Raw genomic sequence first — 20,408 nt, forward strand, 5'->3', positions numbered from 1 at the left:
GAAATGTACTCAGTTGTTGTTAGCTGAATAAAATTGCAAACAGAAAAAGAGATTTTATTCTTTGCTCAATCGATCATTGGTTCTCTGCCGGTCCATGATGGTAGGGGAAGGGGTAGGAGAGAGCCCACATCTGGCTAGATTTCCGGTGCTCTGGTTGGGTAGTCGTGGTAGGACCACCAGATCCTTTCCACGCAGTCCTGGGTGGGCATCTGGCTGTGTGAAGCCACTGAACCCACACGTCGAGGGGTGGACAAGGGGCAGCTCCCAGTACCAGGTTCTCAGTCTCTGACATCCCAAGCTGGATATAGAAGAGGAGCTGAAAACAGAATAGGGGCTCCTGGGGTGACACTAGGCTCTGAGGGTAAAGGAAGAGAGGGCAGAGGGAGAAGGGGTGCTGGGTGGTTCCCCCACAGGTGGGTGTCTTTAGTCTGGTCCTTGATGAACAAAGACAGTCTATGATTTTAGAGCTTTATTGTAGGAAGGTAGGACGAGAAAAGATGAAAAGAGACAGACTGGCCATGGCCAAGAGGAGAGAAGGGGGAAGGTAGAGAGAGAAGAAAGTTAAAGGCTTACAGAGAGGTGAAAGCTTAGAGAACCTAGAGAGCAAGGAGGGGCCAAGCAGACACTCTTATGGTGGGCTGCTATCTTGCTGTTGTTAGTTAACTATGAGGAGGAGTCTAGCCAGAAAGCCAGGTCTTGGGACAATGTCTACTTGCCTGCTTGCCACATGCATGACTTGTGGGGGCTGAAGGGGTGGTAACTTTGAAAGGAGCCAGGGGTCGAGGAGACATGATGGAAAGCCTACTGTCCTATGTAGGTGGTAATTACCACCCATCGGGGGTTTAAGACCTCAGTGCAACTGGAGACCAGACTCACTGTGCCTAGCCCATTGCCCCACAGTTCTCATTAACTGCTTATCTGCTCTTGGAAGACTTTGCTAGTAGTGACAATTTTAAGAGTCACTTTCTCCTATCCATAGGTTGTAGAGTCTAAGATGAATTATTATATAAAAGGTTGTGGTACACTCACATAGACAAAGTCAGGACAGTGGCAAGGAAGGTCTAGATGAGAGTAGGTCAAATATAATTTCCCAAGTAAGGTACTTTGAGGTTTGGGACATTATAAGTTATTTGTTTGGAGGTCATTTTATTTATTCTGATTTTTCTTTATTCTCATATACTACATCCTGACTGCAGACTCTGCTCCATCCCTTCCTCCCAAACCCTCTCACCTTCCCTCTGCCTCACATCCACTGCTCCTTCATTCCCTTGAGAAAAGAGCAGGCATCCCAGAGATATCAACCCAATGAGACATGTAACAACCTAGATGTCAAAGACTAGGCACAAATCCTTTTACCAAAGCTTGACAAGCCAAAATCAGTAGGAGATAAAAATTCTTACAAGCAAGCAAAAGAGTCAGAGATACCGACATACCCACTTTAGGGATCCTACAAAATCTCTAAGCTAAACATGGGGATTTGAACTTGTGTGTATTCATAGGACTTATCACAGACTCATACAGGCCCCAGGGTTGCCCCCTTAGTCTCAGCCCCTGTGAGCCCTGCTTAGTTGATTCTGTGGACCATTTTTTCCTGGCGTCCTTGACCCCTAGCTCCTACAATCCTCCTTCTTCCTCTGGGTTCCCCGGGCTCCACCTAATGTTTGCCTGTGCATCTTCGCATCTGTTCCTATCCTCTGCCAGAGGAAGCATCTCTGATGATTATGCTAAGCTCCAGGGTGGGTATAGCAGAATATCATTAGAAGACATTTCATTGACTTTTTTTTTTCAGTTGTATTTGTTTCTACCCTAGGTCTCTTTGTTTCTGGTTCCTGGTTATTCAGACAGTGCCATGCCTGTGCTCCCTCTCCGCTTAGGTTTCAAGTTAGACTAATCATTGATTAGCTACTCCCACAAGCTCTGAGCCAGAGCCATTTTCCCACCACATCTCACAAGCAGGACAGGTTGTGGGTCCTAGGTTTTGTGGCTGAGTTGCTGTCCCAGTCCCACCACTGGGAGCCTAACTTGGTTACAGAAGATGGCCAGTTCAGGGTCCATATCATCCATTACTAGTTCCCATTTCAGTAATTTTCCACTTGCAATGAAAATGGTTACCACATCACCCCCTAAATTTCCAACTATTCGAGTAGTCTCTCCCTTTACTATCTCTTTGTCCGTCCTCACTCCAGTTATGGGTCCCTCCTGATTTTATTCCCATCAGCTCCATGTCCAAATATTGATTTTGTACCTGCTTCCTGGGGAGATCCCTGTATCCCCCACTAGAACTCATTTTATTTTATAATTTTTTAAAAAAAAATTATTGATTCTTTGTGAGTTTCATGTCATCCATCCAAATCCCACAATGTTCCTTTGTATCTGCCTTCTGCCCTTGCAGGAAAATAAAAGAAATAAACCAAAGCAAACATAGAAAACTTCTCATTGTGGAAACTGTAGTGTGTCACAGTGTGTCCCATAGTATACCCTTTTGTCTACACATACTTACTTGCAAATATTCATTGCAATGAGTCATTGGTCTGGTTTGAGACCTCTGGCTTCTGCTACACCAACAGTACTGGATATTCATCAGGACTCTTCTCAGTTATCCCATGGATATCCTGCAGAAAGGGGCTCTTCACACCCTTTGGATCTGGTGGTGTGGGTGAATGTGAGCTGGCCCCAAGGGCATGAGGGCAGGAGAGCTGACCTTGCCCCTTGCATTGGATGATCTTTGGAACTGCAGGATTGGGCCTTTCACACAGCTCCAGCAATTCCAGATGAGGTAGTCATTGGGGTAGGACAAGTCAAAGTCATGGATCTGGGCCTGGGTGGCAACTGAGTTGGTCAGCTCTCCTTCACCTGTTCCTGCCTGTGCACCTAACACTACTCAGGCTTGCTCACTCAATACTGCAGCTGGCCAGGGGCAGGGCTAGCTCTTCTGAATCCAAGGGCCAGCTCACCCACACCCCCACCATCATAGCCAGCCCGACTATGCTAACCAATTGAGGTGTGGTACTTACAAAGTTTATGTTAAATAAACTCTAGTTTACATAATGCTAGCATAATCCTGATCAGATGCCAGATTCTCATGAGGTGAGCCTCACAGTTGAAACACTAAACCTGAAATTGCAAGGTGTCCCTGATTGGTAAAATGATAAAGCAGAGAGATTCTCTGAATGGAGAAGGAATAAAAGCTCTGCTTTCCTGTGTTAGCATAGTTTGATATAATGTAGAAGTTAGTACTTTATGCATACTTACAGAGTTTGGAGAAATAGCAACTGGAGATAAACTCTTGAGGAGAAATACTGGGTGGCTACTGGGCTGTCAGTCCTTGACCTGCGTTGGCAGAGCCACCCATACCCTATTGCATTAATTAAGCACATATCTACAGTTGTCTAAATTTTCTAGTGGTGAATACACAATTTTTTATTTTTATTTTTTAGGTATGGAGAGGTTAGTTAGAGATAGATAGGTATACTGCTCTCTGAAGCAGGGACCCAGATTTTGAGATAAATTCTGGTAAAATTCCTGACTTCATGTTGAATAATGTAGTTTTACTGAGAAAGTTGTAGTATTATTTGTTTATCAGCATTTCAGTTGATTTAAAGTTTTTGCTTGTTTTTGTTTTTGGTCTGACTTCTCTATGAAATAAAAACCTTTGTAGAGATAAGAGTAACCTGTTCTAACATAGAAATGTAACAATCTAACAAGAGCTGTTTTACCAAAGGCCAAATGTTTGTAACTCATTTTTCCAGGTGCCATGTATATACACACATACCCACACACAAATACATGTATATTATATGTTTGTGTACACACACACACACACAGGAACCAACAATCCTAAAAGTTGCAGTTTACCAGAGTCTTTAGTATTTTGTGGCCAGTCAGTGAGAGGGCTAAGACCAAACTTGTGTTCATGATTCTGAAGAGTCATACTGCTTCATTTTTCCCACCCTCATACAGCTCCTGTGTATTAACTCATTTTCAAAACACAATGTCTATTAGACAGTAAAAGTCAGTATTTAAAAAAAATTTAAGGTGGCAGACATGCTGTGATGTGTGTTCATGTGTAAGTCACAAACCAGCTTTGTGGTGGAGTCATTTTTCTCTCCCCCCCCCTTTTTTTGTTTTTTTTTTTTTGGTTTTTTTGTTTTTGATTTTTCTAGAAAGGATTTATCTGTATAGGCCTGGCTGTCCTGGAACTCATTCTGCCTGACTGCGAACTCTGAAATCTGTCTGCCTCTGCCTCCCAAGTACTGGGATTAAAGACATGTGACACCACAGACTGCCTTCTCTTTTTTCAGGTTTACAAGGGTTCAAGAGGACAAGAATTTAGGGAGGGTAAGGAACCATGGGTGGATTTGGAAGCATATAGGGGGAAGACATTATCAAAACATACCTTGTATGAAATTCTCAAAGCATTAATGAAAGTATACAAAAAAATTCCTGTGGTCAAAATAAAAATAATATTCCTCAGCAAAGCAGGTGACCATGAAAATGAAACTGAGGTTCATTTGTCATCTCACCCCAAAACTAGGGACTCTTGAGACAGGATTTTACCTTGGACACCACATCTATTGCCAATCCTTGCCCTTTCACACCTTACAACACCTTTCCCCCTTATTCTTCTCTTGTGTGCCCCCTTAGTCACACTGAAATTGCCCTCCAATCCAGCTCTTCCTCAACTCCTTCAGCTCCTGTACCAGTTCCACTCTTGCCAGAAGAGCAGCAGACCTAATTCCCCTGCCTTCTCCTTTATTTAGAAGCCTCCAAGTCGCTCCAAGTCCTTCGTATGGATTTCCTGTGATGAAAAGAGGTCCTTTCATGCAAGTCTTCAGTTCAGACACTCGCAATTTGTAGTTCTCTCTGTCCATCTGATTGCCTCCACCTCACTCTCAAAGTGATTTTTGATCCATTGGTGAGGTAGAGTTTATAATGGATCAGGATATACTGGTTTTTGAGCAGAGAGGAGTTCTTCTTTTTTTTTTAACCAGTTCAATCTTTGCAAAAAATTGGGAGTGGCCACTGAACATATGTGCCAGTGGACCTAAGTTACTGATGACCAAAATCTCCCTTCTAATTGACAAAAGCAGTAAAATCAAACGTGTAAGCAAGACTCTTTTTAAAAATTATTTTATTTATTGACATGCCAAATGTTGCCCCCTCCTGGCTCTGCCCATCCCACCCCCCAAAAGTTCTTCATCACATCCCCTTCCTGGGCATTCCCCCTTCTCTGGGGCATCAAGTCTCTCTACAGAATTAGGCTCATCTTCTGGCATTGAGGCCAGACAATGCAGTCCTCTGCTAGGTATGTGCCAGGGGCCAAGTACCAGGCTGTGTATGCTCTTTAGTTGGTTAGTCTCTAGGAGCTCCCAGGGATCCAGGTTAGTTGACATTGTTAGTCTTCCTATGGGGTTACCCTTCAGCTCCAAAGTCCTTCCTCTAACTCTTCCATAGTGATCCCTGACCTCAGTCTAGTGATTGGTTGTGAGTATCTGCATCTGTCTTAGTCAGCTCAAAGAAGCAGCCATTCTAGGCTCCTGTCTGCAAGCATAGCATAGCATCAGTAATAGTGTCAGGGTTTGTTTGCCTGCCCTTGAGATGGATCCACAGTTGGGCAGGTCACTGGGTGGCCCTTCCTTCAGTCTCTGCTCTATTTTTGTCCCTAAATTTCTTTTAGACAGGACCAATTCTGGGTCAAAAATTTTGAACGTGGGTTGGTAACCCAATCCTTCCCCTGAATGCCCTGTCTAACTACTGGGAGTGGTCTTTTCAGGTTCCATTTTCTCACTGCTGGGCATTTCTGCTAAGTCATCCACATTGTGTCTTAGGAGCCTCTCCCATCCCAGGTCTCTGGGATCTCTTAAAAGTTTCCCAGCCCTCCACTCCCAGCACATACATATATCTTCATTCTACTGGCCCTCTATGCTTCTGTCCTGTATCCCCCCGATATCTAATCCCGCCCCCCTTTTCCCTCCCTGTGTTGGTATGTATATCCTTGGACCAGGGAGTGGCACCATTTGAAGGTGTGGCCTTTTTGGAATAGGTGTGATGTGGTTGGAATGGGTGTGTCACTGTGGGTGTGGGTATAAGATCCTCACCCTAGTTGCCTGGAAGTCAGTCTTCCACTAGCAGCCTTTGGATGAAGACATAGAACTCTCAGCTCTTCCTGCACCATGCCTGCCTGGATACTGCCATGCTCCCACCTTGATGATAATGGACTGAACCTCTGAACCTGTAAGCCAGCCCCAATTAAACGTTGCTTTTTATAAGACTTGCCTTGGTCATGTTGTCTGTTCACAGCAGTAAAACCCTAACTAAGACAGAAGTTGGTACCAGGAGTGGGGTATTGCTGTGATAGGCCTGACCATGCTTTTATTTGAAAGAATGTGGATTTTTGGACTTTGGATTTGGAACTCAGTGGAATGATTTAAATGGGGCTTAATGGGTCATCCTATTAGAAATATGGAAGACTTTGTTGCTGGGAGTAATTTGAACTGTGTTGACCTAGCCCAAGAGATTTCAAAGGAGAAGAATTTTAGTATGTGGCATAAAGAATGTTTTTGTGGTGTTTGGTGAAATATGTGGCTACTTTTTGCCCTGCCTGAAAAGTCTGCCTGAGGCTAAGGTGAAGAGACTCAGATTAATTGCATTGTCAAAGGAAGTTTCAAAAAAGCCCAGCAGAGACTCTGTTCTCTGGTTAAGTCTTATGAAGAGAAGTTTGAACAAGCATAGCAAGCTTAGAAAGGAAACATATAAAATATATGGTTTGAGTATTAAAGGAGTACAAGGGAGTGAAATGGAGCAAAATCTTGTGTTCTAGGAGATAACAGATTAAGGGAGTGGGACCTTGGGGCAAGAGTCTACCCAGCTTAATTAGTTCCTTGCATGGTGATACACACCTTTAATCCCATGAGACAGGCATGCTGATCTCTGCTTTCAAGGTCAATCTACAGAGCAAGAACCAGGATAGCCATGCTTAGGCAGTGAAGGATTTAGATAACATAAAGCTAGTAATAATGTAATAGTAAAAGGGGATCATGTTCTAGTTCCTGTAAGCAGCAGAGCTCAGCAGCTTCAGCCATGTGGCACTGGCTCTAGAGTTAATAGCGGAAGGAACTACTGGGAAAATTGATGCTGTTTGGCTGGAGCTAAGGAATTAGCAGTGATTAAGAAGAGACCAGCATCACTGAGGTAAAATCTTATGGGAACTATTTTCTGGGAGCACAAAGAAGCTGTGTTCCAGAGATAGCCAAGGCTGTAACTCGTGCTGCAGCTGGACTTGGTAATGTATAAGAATCACCCAGGTGGTACTGGTTTTGAAAGCATGAAGGTGTCATGGATAGAAGCTGAGGCTTAGCACTGTTTGAGGCCAGGGGAGGCCACTGGAGAAGGTGTAGCCTCAGCTGTAGTTGATGGCCCAGGATTGAAGGGGTCATGCAAAGGAGGCTATTGGTGAAGGATAGTTGGAGTGGAATATCCCTGTGTATTGGAGATGTCAGTACCATGGAGTGATCACCAAGATCTGCAGCCATAGTGGAGTGGATCAACCTGGGCTTACAGTGCTACAGAGGACAGAGCTGGAGAAGAGATGCCAGCCCTTAGGAGGAGTCTAAAAGATGAAGTGGAATCCCAGACACTGAAACAAGAAGCTGTAACATTGAAATTGCCTTGGAGACTCAAAGATGTTAAAGATGCCAGAGCCATGGGATATAAGCTGAGGAAAGCTGCTAACAGGGAGTGGAACCAGCCCAGGAGAAAGCAGTTTATTGCAGTCAACAAAGATGAAAAAGGAGTGGAGAACTGAAGACCGCTTTGGCATCATCCATAGAGATGCAGAGTTTGGAGTTTGCCCAGCTGGTTTCCTGCCTTGCTTTAGGGATTACAGTTAATTAAGTTGAATTAATCTCAGAAGAGACCTGGAACTTTGGACTTTTAGGGAAAAAGAAACTCTTAAAGAGAAGCCAGTAAATAAATAAATAAATGTTAGTATATACTAATAACTGTCTTAGTCAGGGTTTCTTTCCTGCACAAACATCATGACCAAAAAGCAAGTTGGATAGGAAAGGGTTTATTTGGCTTACACTTCCATGCTGCTGTTCATCACCAAAGGAAGTCAGGACTGGAACTCAAGCAGGTCAGGGAGCAGGAGCTGATGCAGAGGCCATGGAGGGATGTTCTTTACTGGCTTCCCTCTCCTGGCTTGCTCAGCCTGCTCTCTTATCAAACCAAGACTACCAGCCCTGAGATGGTTCCACCCACAAGTTGGGACCCCTTGATCACTAATAGAGAAAATGCCTTACAGCTGGATCTCATGGAGGCATTTCCTCAAATGAAGGTCCTTTCTCTGTGATAACTCCAGCTGTGTCAAGTTGACACAAAACTAGCCAGTACACTATCCTTATAAAAATTACAAAAACGTTTTGAAAATCAAGTGGGGATTTGTATTTGAAAAACAACTCATAGTAGTAACTAGAAATTATGGCAAATTAAAAGATGAATTTAGCCTTTGTAGAACTTCCAAAGTTAGGGTTTTTTGTTATAATTAAAATAGTCACTATTTCTAATTGAAAATTAACTTTTGTGCAATATATTCTGATTATGGTGCCCCTCCCACAACTCCTCCAGGTCCTCCCCACTTTCCTCCCCCCGAAATTTACCCCTTTGATGTTCCCTATAATCAGTAGGAAACAAAAGGGCATCTAAGAGGAAATAAAGGAAAAATTTAAAACAAACAACAAAACTGAATAGGACAAAACAAACAAATGTATAGAGAAAGAAAATAAAGAAAAAGGGCACGAGACATATAGATGTATGGAGAAGTCAATATTCACACACAAAAATCCCATAAAAACACAAAGACAAAAAATAATATATAAGGAAAATGCCTATTTTTAAAGAGATTTCAGACAAAGCATGATGTGAAAGAAAAAAATAAAGAATAACATTAAATTCATTTTGTTTGTTCATATATTGCTGGGCATAGATCCTGCACTTCAGTGTGGTTCGTATACCCCGTGTGAACTCCCTTCAAGAAAACTCATTTTTCCTTTGGGGGCAGTTATCAATAGGAGATAGCTTCTGGGCTAGGGATAGAGACTTGTGTCTAATTCTGTCAGTACTGGTACCCTATCTGGTATTGACCTCTGCATGCTCCATGTGAACTGCTGCTGCTGTTCCTATAAGCTCATTTGCCTGTACGTCCTGTTGTATCTAGAAGGCTTTTGTTTCCTTGAAGTCTTCCATCCCCAATGGCTCTTATAAACTTTCTACTTCCTTTTCTGCAGAGTTCCCCTAGTCCCGGTGTGTATGTATAGGCAGAAGGAATTTGATGGGGACTTTCCACTTAGTACTGAGTTGTGGGTCATAAAACCATGGTAGAAAGTTTGGTAAGGTAGAGCAGGTTGAAACCTGGAGACTTGATGGGCACACACCTAAGGTTTAGGCAACTCCTAGCTCCCTGCCTGAATCCTGACATAGAACACATGTGCCAGGCTTCTCACATAAAAGTGATGTGACCACAGGTCACATAGGCTCAAGAAAGAGATCTCCATGCTAATAGAGGCCCAGAGGGCACAGCCAATAAGCTTTCCTTCCCAGACATTCCTCTCTGCAACAGGTATTTAACATCAGACCCACCTTGAGAAGTGAGATATTGTTTTAAACAGCCACCATCTGTCATACAACAAATGCCTTAAAACCGTGAACTGCCTTTTTTCATTGAGACCCACCTTGGGGAGTCATGGAGAAGGCCTTCCTACAGAGCCACATCTAGTATCCCATAGAAGGTCTCTCTGCATGTCCAGCCACCCCTGCCACCAAGCTGCCACCCACCAATCCAAGGACACTCCCCATGGGACTAGCTGGAGTTCCCCTTTTCCCCTGTAGCGCAGGCTAGACCCAGCCTGTGGGCCTGGACTTTGTTATCAACTCTTCCACAACTCCCAGAGGAGCCTGGATGTCCAAGCGTCTGAGACACCCCCCCCCCAGTCTGTTCTTGTTACAGGCCTGGGGTGGGCTGAACCATCTTTGGCTTTCCCATATCTCACACTGCATTGTCCCACCCGGAGCAATGCCTCAGAACTTCCCTACAGCCCAGCACCAGCCAGACTCAGTGTAGGATAACACAGTCAAACTTCTCCCTCCCCCTTCATCCTGTTTTCCCAAGTGGCTGTGTCCCATGGTAGAGAAGATGCTGGACCCACAACCCTACATTGAGTGTTCCAAGGTCTCTTATTGTCTGCACATTGTTTAGTTGTAGGTCTCTGTATTTGTTCCCATCTACTGCAGGGGTTGTGAAGCCTCTCTGATGATGGCTTAGGAAGACAGTGATCCAAGTGTTCAGCAGAATGTCAGTAGTGGTAATTTTATTGCTATGTTCCTTTAGCAGAACAGTAATAGTAGTTTTTGGTTTTCCTCTAGGTCGCTGGCCTATCTAGTCTCAGGTCTTTGGCTACCGTACTTGTGTTAGGCATGGGTTCCATCCCACGGAATGAGCTTTAAATTTAATCAGATAGTGGTTAGTTACTCCCACAACTTGGTTTTGATTGACTATTTTATTTACTTACATTTCAAATATTGTTCACTTTCCTGGTTTCCTCTCCAAAACCCTCCCATCCCGTCCCATCCCCTCTTCTCTTTCCCTCTAAGAGGGTACTCTGCCACCCACCCACCCACTCCTGCCTCACCACAACTTTTGAGCCACTATTGTACCAGTGTATTTTGCAGTTAGGCCACCATTGGAGATCAAAGCATTTGTAGGTGGCTTGGCACTTATTGTTCTTCTCCAGTAGCAATGCAGAGTACCTTTCAGTACCATGAACACTCATCAGTTGGGGTGAAGGTTCAAAAACAATTCTGAGCACTTACTAGTCAACAGTTATTTGCTCACTTGGGTTGTACTAAGTTATTCCTGTGCCTAACAAGAAAGTACATTCTTTGCTTATCTATGGTTATAAAATGTCATGGGACAATCCCTTGTCACTGAAACAAGCAAGCGTGTCACTTCTATGACAGTGTGCTAAAGAGTTATTCAGTGATCCCCATATAATTTGCTCTACTCAGTAGGAAATACAGATGACTCATGTTGGATAGTAAAGTCACACAATAGACCACCCTGGGTCCACAATACTAGATAGCCTTGATAAAACACATCAGATTTAATGTAGACAAGAACTAAGCTGTTGTGTTAGTAAAAATGTCTGTATTTCATTTCTTTTATTCCTGTTGTATCAGTTTTCTCAGTATTATCCAGTTGTTATTCTGTTAGGCCTCTTTCAGTATTTTACCAACAAAACTAATAGTGTCTCTATCCTTGTTAAAGAAAGCTTAACACAAATTAATCACAGTCCCTTTCTTTACAACGTTCTTCCAAAAATTCATCCCTTTTTCAAAAGTACACAATTATGTGATATTATAAAGCTTATTCAAGGCTTATTCATTTATACATGTTATGCAAATACACTGAGTTTTTAACATACATGTGTAGTGATACACACATTGTTCTGTCACTTGCTATTGTCTCTTAATGACAATGAATGCAGAATCTTCCTTTTTTAAGTCACTTAGAGTTCTAAGAGGTGCTTCTGTAGCAGTTTTCTTTGGCTGTACATAAAAATTTTTCTCATCTGTTGTTACTGTAATGTTATGATTGTGATTGTGTGTAGCACAATCAGGGCACTGCAGATGCTAGGCAATTGCTCTGTCATTGAGCTCCATTCTTGCAATGATGAAGAGAACTGAAACTAATACTTTGGGATTTGCACTTAAGAATAAATGTGCAAAGCCGGGCGTGGTGGCGCACGCCTTTAATCCCAGCACTCGGGAGGCAGAGGCAGGTGGATTTCTGAGTTCGAGGCCAGCCTGGTCTACAAAGTGAGTTCCAGGACAGCCAGGGCTATACAGAGAAACCCTGTCTCGAAAAAACCAAAAAAAAAAAAAAAAAGAAAAAGAATAAATGTGCATTATCTCTTACTGGAAAGGTATAGCAAAGAGGAAATTGGGGAACATTGGAAGATGTGGAGATTATAATTTTTAATTTTTTGAGAAAATATAATAACATTTCTCTCTTTTCTTTCCTCTCTTCAATCTCTCCTCCCACTCTCTCCTATAAATTAATGGCTTCTTCTGCACTAACTGTTATTTCATACACACACACACACACACACACACACACACACGTATGCACATATATATTGTGGAAGTTTGAATGAAAATGATACCCATAGGCTCATTGGGAATAGAGTAGATGTGGTCTTGTTGAAAGAAATGTCTCATTGGATGTGGGCTTTGAACTTTTAGATGTTCAAGCCAGATCCAGTCTGTTGTTTGTTTCTGTCTTGCTCACTCTGTCTCTTCTCTGTCTGTCTCTGTGACTCTGTCTCTCTGTCTGCCCCCCTTCTTTTTCTCTGTTGCCTGTGGATCTGGATGTAGAACTCTCAGCTTCTTTTCCAGTACCATATCTGCCTGCATGCCACCATGCTTTCCGCCATGATGGACTCAACCTCTAAACTCTAAGCCAAATCTAATGAAATTCTTTCCAATATGAACGTTTCCATTGTTCATGGTGTCTCTTCACAGCAGTAGAAACCCTAACGAAGACACGTATATATTCCTAAGTATAGCCTGATCAGTCCATGATAACCTGTATGTGTGTTTTCAGGGCTGACCATTTGTCAGTGGAAAGTCAACTGATATTCTTTTCCCTGGGGAAGACTATACTCTTCCACTCCCAAACTTTCCCCAATTGACAGTAGTTCTTCCTGTAGGGTTGAGACCTTATGTTTTCCCCACGCACTTTAGAATATCCATTGTTATTGTCGTTGTTCAGCTCATACTAGGCCAGTCATATTGGTGAGATTTTATAGGAATTACACTTGTAAGTATGTTAAACGTTCTCCATAAAATTCTATGATTTTTCTTAGATCAAATGTTTCAGACTTGCCTTGAACTGGTAGGTAGCAAAGAATGACTTTGAATTTATGATTCTTTTGCTTGTTTCTATTTCCCCTGTGCAGGAATTACATACAGGTGTGGGCCAGTTTCCAGTTTATTTTGTGCTGGAGGAATCAAACCTAGGGCTTTATGCATTCATAATAGGCAAGCATTTTACTAAATGAGCCAAACCCCAAGTCCTGAAGTACCGACTATTTCCCCACAAATCAAAGTGTAGTCTTGCAGCATTATTTTCTCAATCTGTTTAATTTGAAAGTGAATATTATATCACCATTATCATAATTAATATTTTATTGTTTCCTAAGTAGGGAGAATTAAAATATCTTAAACTATCTATCACCTACATAATGTTATATTTCTGCAGTGATGTTTGTATAACAGCATTCTTCTATATATGCCTTCATATTCCAAAATATACTCAAAACATTTTTTTTTACTTTGATGTCCAGAGATATCGTTACAATTACCTTGTACCAGCAACTAGCTCTGCATTGAACAATCTCAATTAGTGGTGAACATCAAGGTGATTTGGGAGTGGGTAGCCATTTCTAGACTCCATGAGCAGAATACTAGCTGAAATCCAAGGATCCCAAAGAAGCTAGTAATCAAAATGCTGGATCTGAAATTCAGTGTGAACTATATAAGGCAATAGATGGATAGGGTACAGGTACCCCCAGTGTGCAAGTAAAGAATTTCTGTGAATCGGTTTTGGAAATGCCTCTGTAGGTGTTTACAGATTGAAGTTGAAGGATAATCCGAGTAGGCAGATAGATTAGAAGAAAGGACCAGAGGCATGTGAGACAGCTACCCTGAGTTCATCAGAGACAGGGAGTGCAAACAATACTGAGTTCTCTACTGGAGTGGGAAAGCAGAGTAAACATAGCATTCTACCTTCTTATCTCAGCTTTCTGAACTTGTTCTGTAGTAAACTATGATGAAAGAAGGATAAAGACACAGAGCTGAAATGGTCAGCTGGACCTTACTTAGCACTCTCAGGCCTGCCTGGCAGTAAACCACAAGAGGCTGAGAGGAAGGGTTGCGGGGGTAAGGATTCTGACACCAAAGTAAAGTGGAAGAGAGGAAGATGTCCCTGGTAGTCAGAGTAGCTCTTGAAAAGCCTCAGTCCTGGGTCTAGTTTACATTCTCATTTTATACTTTAAAGCCACAAAATTAGGTAAGCCAGGGGGATTTTTACAGAAATGCACATGGCAGTCAGCAGGTTCAGGGCAATGGGCCTTTGTCCCAGCTATTTCTCTAGCCCATTCTGTTTCAAGTAGCAAGCGAAGTCATGCTTGGCAAAAAGGTAATACAAGCAGTGCTTTAGGCAAACCGATAAAACAGTCAACATAATAATATCTAATAATTGTTTTTTTCTACCTTATTCTACTTCATTATCTCCTTTCATAACACCTTATGAATCTATCTTGAAGAAACAGGTTGTTATTCCTGGTGTGTTATATGCATTGTGTTTTATTGCCTCTCAGTTGTGCTCATAGCTTTGATTTTTTTAATTAAATTATTTTATTTACTTTTCAAATGTTGCCCCCTTTCCTGGTTCCCCCCTCCCAGACTTCTTCATCCCCTCCACCTCCCCTTTGATGCTGAGAGGGTGCTCCACCTACCTACTACCTTTCATTCACCCACCCATGCCAGCTTCACCACCACTCCCAGCATCTCTTTTCCCTGGGGCATCAAGTCTCTACAGGATTAGGTGGATCTTCTCAAACTGAGTGCAGACAAGGGAGTAGTCTGATAGCTGTTCGGCATTTTCTTATATTATTATGAGTGATTAACAAAACAGGGTGTCCTACATTTAAACCCATGCAATATGCCTTCCTCAGTAGTAATCAGATTTCAGTAGGAATCAATTTAGCCTCTATAGTTCTAGACGACCATCGCTGCCAGTGAATCTATGTTTCCTAAGAATGACTGTGCTTTCCTAGTCAACAATTAATTCTTTCTTTATCTGAGTAGAAAGCTGGCTGTATTGAGCTTTTAAGATGCCTAATATAGAGGCACCAGTGATCATGAAGTCTGTTCAGGGCCATTACTGGGAAAACTGAGAAATGTATAGGAGTTCTTATTGTTTTTAAAGGAACGTAAGTATTGTTTGACCCTCATTCCTAGGGGCATACCTAAGTTGGGGTCAAAGAACATCATACTGCAATTATCTCCTGGGGAGCAGGTATCACTGTGGCCAGTGAAATGTGTGGTATAGGAGCTAGTTTTCTTATAACTAGTGTGCTATAAGTATAAGTAACTGCCTGATTACTGCAGTATAAATAACCTACTTGAACAGGTTTTGTGCAAGCATATCCAGCAGTCCTGACCTAGGTTAAGGATTACATGACTAGCATTTACTAAAGCCAGAATTTTGAAACATGGCTTTTTTTTTTTTTTACATGAAGAGTTTTTCTATAGTTAGTTCCCATATTATTTCTTCCAGTCTCCCAACAATCATTCTTGTATCTCCTGGCCATTCTTTAATAGATTGTCACTAGCTGGGTCCCCCTCCAAAAGGAACCATAGTCTGCGTCTCTGGCATGGGCAGCTCTGTCACAACATGGTGAGGCCTGGGGATGATCTATTGATGGCTAATTCCTGGCACCACCTGAAGGGCACAACCCCTCTGAGGGAAAGCTAGCTATATTGATGAGGATCCAGGAATTGAAGTTGTCCTAGGACAAGGTTGCTCTTCAGACTAATTTATGTAACAGAGTTAGAGAGGCTGAGTGGACACTGGCTCTAATACACATCTATGAGATAGTGACCAGACATTAGAACAGAAGCTGAGCTGTCATTTCCCATTCCGAAATCCTAGGCTCATCTGTGTTGGATTTCATGGTCCACTCCTGGTTCAGGTCCACCAAATATCATGGTAACAATTCTGTTAGGGCATTTTTTTTTCAATTGGGTTATTTCATGAGCCTGTCAGAGGTGTCAGGAGTTGTCATCTCTGCAATTATTATTTCCCTACCCGTGGTAAACATCCTGCCCTCCTGACTTTCAGTAGTTGTTTTATGAGTTGCTCTTTTCCTTTGTTTGGCTTATATGAGGGGAGCTCTAAAAGCTGTGGGAGTATAAAACATATTTTCGAGGGGAGTGCTAATGGGAGGGCAACTCATTGGCCTGTCTGGACTTCCAGTTGGTTTCTCCTGACGTACTCTGTACTTGAACTTGTGTGTGAGCCTGGCAGTGCACCATTGTCACAGCCCCTCCTCCTCCCTATTGGGGGTCTTGAAGGGAGCAACCAGCTTCTAGGAGCTAGAGTATTTACTCTATGTTTTAGTTTCTTTGACCAATGACATAAGCAGTCCTTCCCCTCAATATATTGCTGCTTTGAGTCTGTTGATGTTAGGAGCTATTCCTCTTGTAGCCTTCAGCAACCATCCTTTGCTGTATCTGAATTGGGCAGCAGTCTGGCTGTGAAGAGAAAATGTCTTATAATTAATTTCTCTTCAATTATGGAGGGGCTTGCCTTCCTCTTCAGGCAAGTATGTGGCTAAATTGCATAGCTGACATATTCTTGGATGAGAGGAGGATCTAGCCCTCCCTTTAATGGACACATTGAAATGGGCTTGTCCCTGGAACACAGCCAAACATAGCTGACCAGGGAATGGTGAATGTCCCCAGGTAGTTAGTGAGTGTAGCACAACTGGCCAACTGGAAGACGTTGGTGAGCAGAATGTGAAGCAGATGACTTTAGAGGGATGGGATCAGGTGGTCTTGGCATTGCTTTGGCACTGGCAGTTGAAGTCAATAAAGAAGCAGAATCCCAGGCAAGATTTCAGACTCCAGGGAAATTGATGGGGATGTCTCCTCGGTGTCTTTATGCTTGGCAGTCGTTCAAGGACTGATCAGTCTCACTTTGGGAGTATACAGACCTCACTGTGGAGGGAAAATGAAGAGTAGTTGTAGCTGCTTAGAATATGTATGCATTCAGGAAATACAGAGACAAATTCTGGTGCTTACTTAGCCCACATTCTCTCTTTTGTAGCCATCTTTTAATCAGTATAGGACCCCTGTTCTTGTGACTAATGCTGTCCACTTTCAGTGTAGGTCTTAATACTTCATTTAAACCTTTCTGAAAACACCCTCAAAATGCCTAAAAGTATATCTCCTAGGTGACTATAAATCCAGTCAGGATGACACTAAGATTCACAGTCACACCTAACTTCTTATTCAGAATTATACAGAAGAAATTTAAATCCATCATTTTCCCACAGAAACCCCCCTTTATTTTTAAGATTTTCTCTTTACCACCATCTCTAAACAATTTAGCACACACTTTTCTGAGTTTCTTTTCTGTTTGGTTTTGGGGTGTGTGTGTGTGTGTGTGTGTGTTGAGAACTCTTTTAAATAACTTGGGCCTGAGTTTCAGTAATCATTTACTTAGAGTAATAAGCATAAAGCTGTCTTCATTTTTGTCTTTGAGCTCACAAAGGGTACAGTGATTTTTATCCTTCATGCTCAGAGTCATTAGTATCTCCTTTCATATATTTTGCCTAGTTTTGATGCTATTGTTTCTGAGGTGAAGGTAAGGATTGTTCATCATTTTCAATCATATTTGGAAGCAGATGTTCTTCCAACAATTTAAAGTGACAAAGTACAGTGCTAAAACTTCATAAATGAAACGTAGTGTGTGTTGGTCATGAGGAAGGTCAGAAGTTCAGAATGATATTTTTCATAAATTAAGATACTGTGGCACATGCCACTCGGTTCTTAGGAAGCTAAGGTAGGCAGATGGCCAACAGCTGGAGGCCACACAGTTACTTGCAGTTCAGCTTCGGCTACAGTGTGATTCCCTGTCTTGGAAAATGTGTGTTATGTATAATATATACTTCCATTTATATTACATTATGATATGCATTGTTCCCCAACTTTATAAACAACTGTATTCAAAAGGAGCATCCAGAATTCTTGAGCAAAACAGTATGAGTTGCATTTCATTCTGCATTTGATTAGCTTTTCAATCTTATAAGAATCGTTAGTAAGAAAGGAATTAATTTTCTAACTCTCTACTAGAAAAATTTGTTTGCAGCCCAGTGAGGTAGTTCAGTGGGTGAAGATGCTCGACACCAAGCCTGACCACAGAAGCTTGCTATTTCCAATGTAGAACTAACATCTAAATTTCTAAGATGAATAATCAGTAACTAAGCTAGAAGGTAAGGGATATCTAAGAGTGACTCAGCAGCATGGAAGGAGAGGAGACAGGGTGACTGTTAAGACCCTTTATAGTCTTAACTATGCATGATCTATTTATATAAACTCATAAGTTATAAGGGTGCAGGAAATAGAAAATTCACTGCTTTCTTATTCCATGTAAATGAATAAGAAAGGATTTAATGACATTTTTAAAGGGCAATAAATTTCAACCTAATTCATTAATTAAATGATTATCTATTAATGTATATAAACTATAAAATATTTAAGCTATTATTTAACACTAGTCAAAAAATGAGACTGTTTCCGTGTATAAGGAGCTTTGAAAAAATAGCCTTACTTTTTCCCCAGAAATTGCTTCTTCTTAGAATTTTGTGTGTGAGAGATAGTCTGTGTGTATATGTGTGTGCATGCTTATGTGTAAGCATAGATACTTACAGTTACATATGCATGTGTTATTGTCGGTTAGATGTTGATGTTGAGTATCTTCTTTAATCACATTGCGCCATAAGTTTTGAGATAGAATACAAGCTAATCTGGTCTATAATTTGCCTTTCCAGGCTGGTATTCAGATGAGTGCCATGCATAACTTTTTAAGGGTGCTGGGGAACCAAACTCAAATACACACACACAGATACACACACACACACACACACACACATATATACACACACACATACATGCACATATACATATTAATGAATGAAATACTTTATGATAGACTCAATTAATGGCTCAAAATCTTCACCCCTCTTTGCATGCCTTTATTTGTCATGAGCACTCAATGGGAAGACTGTAATTACCTTATTCTTTTCTTTGGGATCAGAGCTGTGATTTGTTTTGACCAACTCTGCCTTAAAATGGAGCTTGTACTAGGATTGCATATTAAAGTGTTAAGCTATTGCCACTATATTCGTTAAAAATAATTCAGGCATCTCTTTTGGTGCCAGTCAACCTACAGTGTGAAGCATAGCCATCTTAGCCAACCCGTGTATTCTGAGGACAAACGGTTGTGTTAACATGCTAAATTTTCATTAGACCACTGAATCTAACAGACAAGTGCATTAAGGGCTAATAGCAGTACAAGAAATTTGTATGTTATTTATGGCTTTGGTTTTCTTTATTTTTTTTCTATAGGAACAGATAGATATATTCAGAAAAAAATCTTCCCTAACCCCACATCCATAGAGGGCTAATATCCAGTATATATAAAGAACTCAAGAACTTAATCACCAAAAAATAAATAAATAAAATATTTTTTAAAATGGGTTATAGAATTAAACCGAGAATTCACAACAGAAGAATATCAAATGGCCGAGGAAAACGTAAAGAAATGTTCAAAGTCCTTAGTGATCTGAGAAATGCAAATCAAAACAACCCTGAGATTCCACCTCACACCAGTCAGAATGGCTAATATGAAAAATTCAGGTGACAGCAGATGCTCGCAAGGATGTGGAGAAAGAGGAACACTCCTCCATTGCTGGTGGAATTGCAAGCTGGTACAATCACTCTGGAAATCAGTTTGGTGTTTCTTTGGAAAATTGGGATTAGATCAAAAATATTCTTAAGTGTTAGGAACAATAAAAATTAAAAGATACAGGGAAGTAGAGAATGGTGCCACAGACTTCTAATTCTGGCACTTGGAACCTATAGGAAGGAACATGAGTTCATGCTCAATCTTACCTACATAGCAAGTTTGATGTTATTAAGGGGTACATGACATGGTATATCAAACAAACCATGACGAAAATAAGAAGTGGAGGATTCCAGTATAACCATTAAGGAAATAAAACTTGAAAAATAAACAATGATTTAAAATAAAAGCTAAAATATATATGCTTATTTCACTAACAAATATAGACGATAAAAAAATCAAGATGTCATCAAGATTTCTGTATCAAGATAGCCAATTTTTTACTTATTTACTTGACATCCTGCTTACTGCCTGCCTCTAGGTCCCCCTCCCATAATCTTCCCCATTCCCCTTTGTACCCTTTCTCCTCTGAGCAGGTATGGCCCCCTTGGATATCCCCTAAACCTGGCATATCAAGTCTTTGTGAGCAAGGCTAGGGACATCCTCTCCCACTGAGGACAGACAAGATAGCCGATCTAGAAGAACATACCCCACAGACAGGAAACAGATTTGGGGATAGTCCTGCTCCAGTTGTTGAGGACCCACATGAAGAGCAAGCTGCACATCTGCTACATGTGTGCAGTGAGGTCTTGGTCCATCACGTGTATGTTCTTTGGTTGGTGGTTCAGACTCTGAGAGGTTAGTTGATGCTATTGATCTT

The sequence above is a fragment of the Mus caroli genome, unplaced genomic scaffold, assembly GCF_978045245.1.
Source record: "Mus caroli unplaced genomic scaffold, Mus_caroli_1 scaffold_5, whole genome shotgun sequence".
NCBI classification, from domain to species: Eukaryota; Metazoa; Chordata; class Mammalia; order Rodentia; family Muridae; genus Mus; species Mus caroli.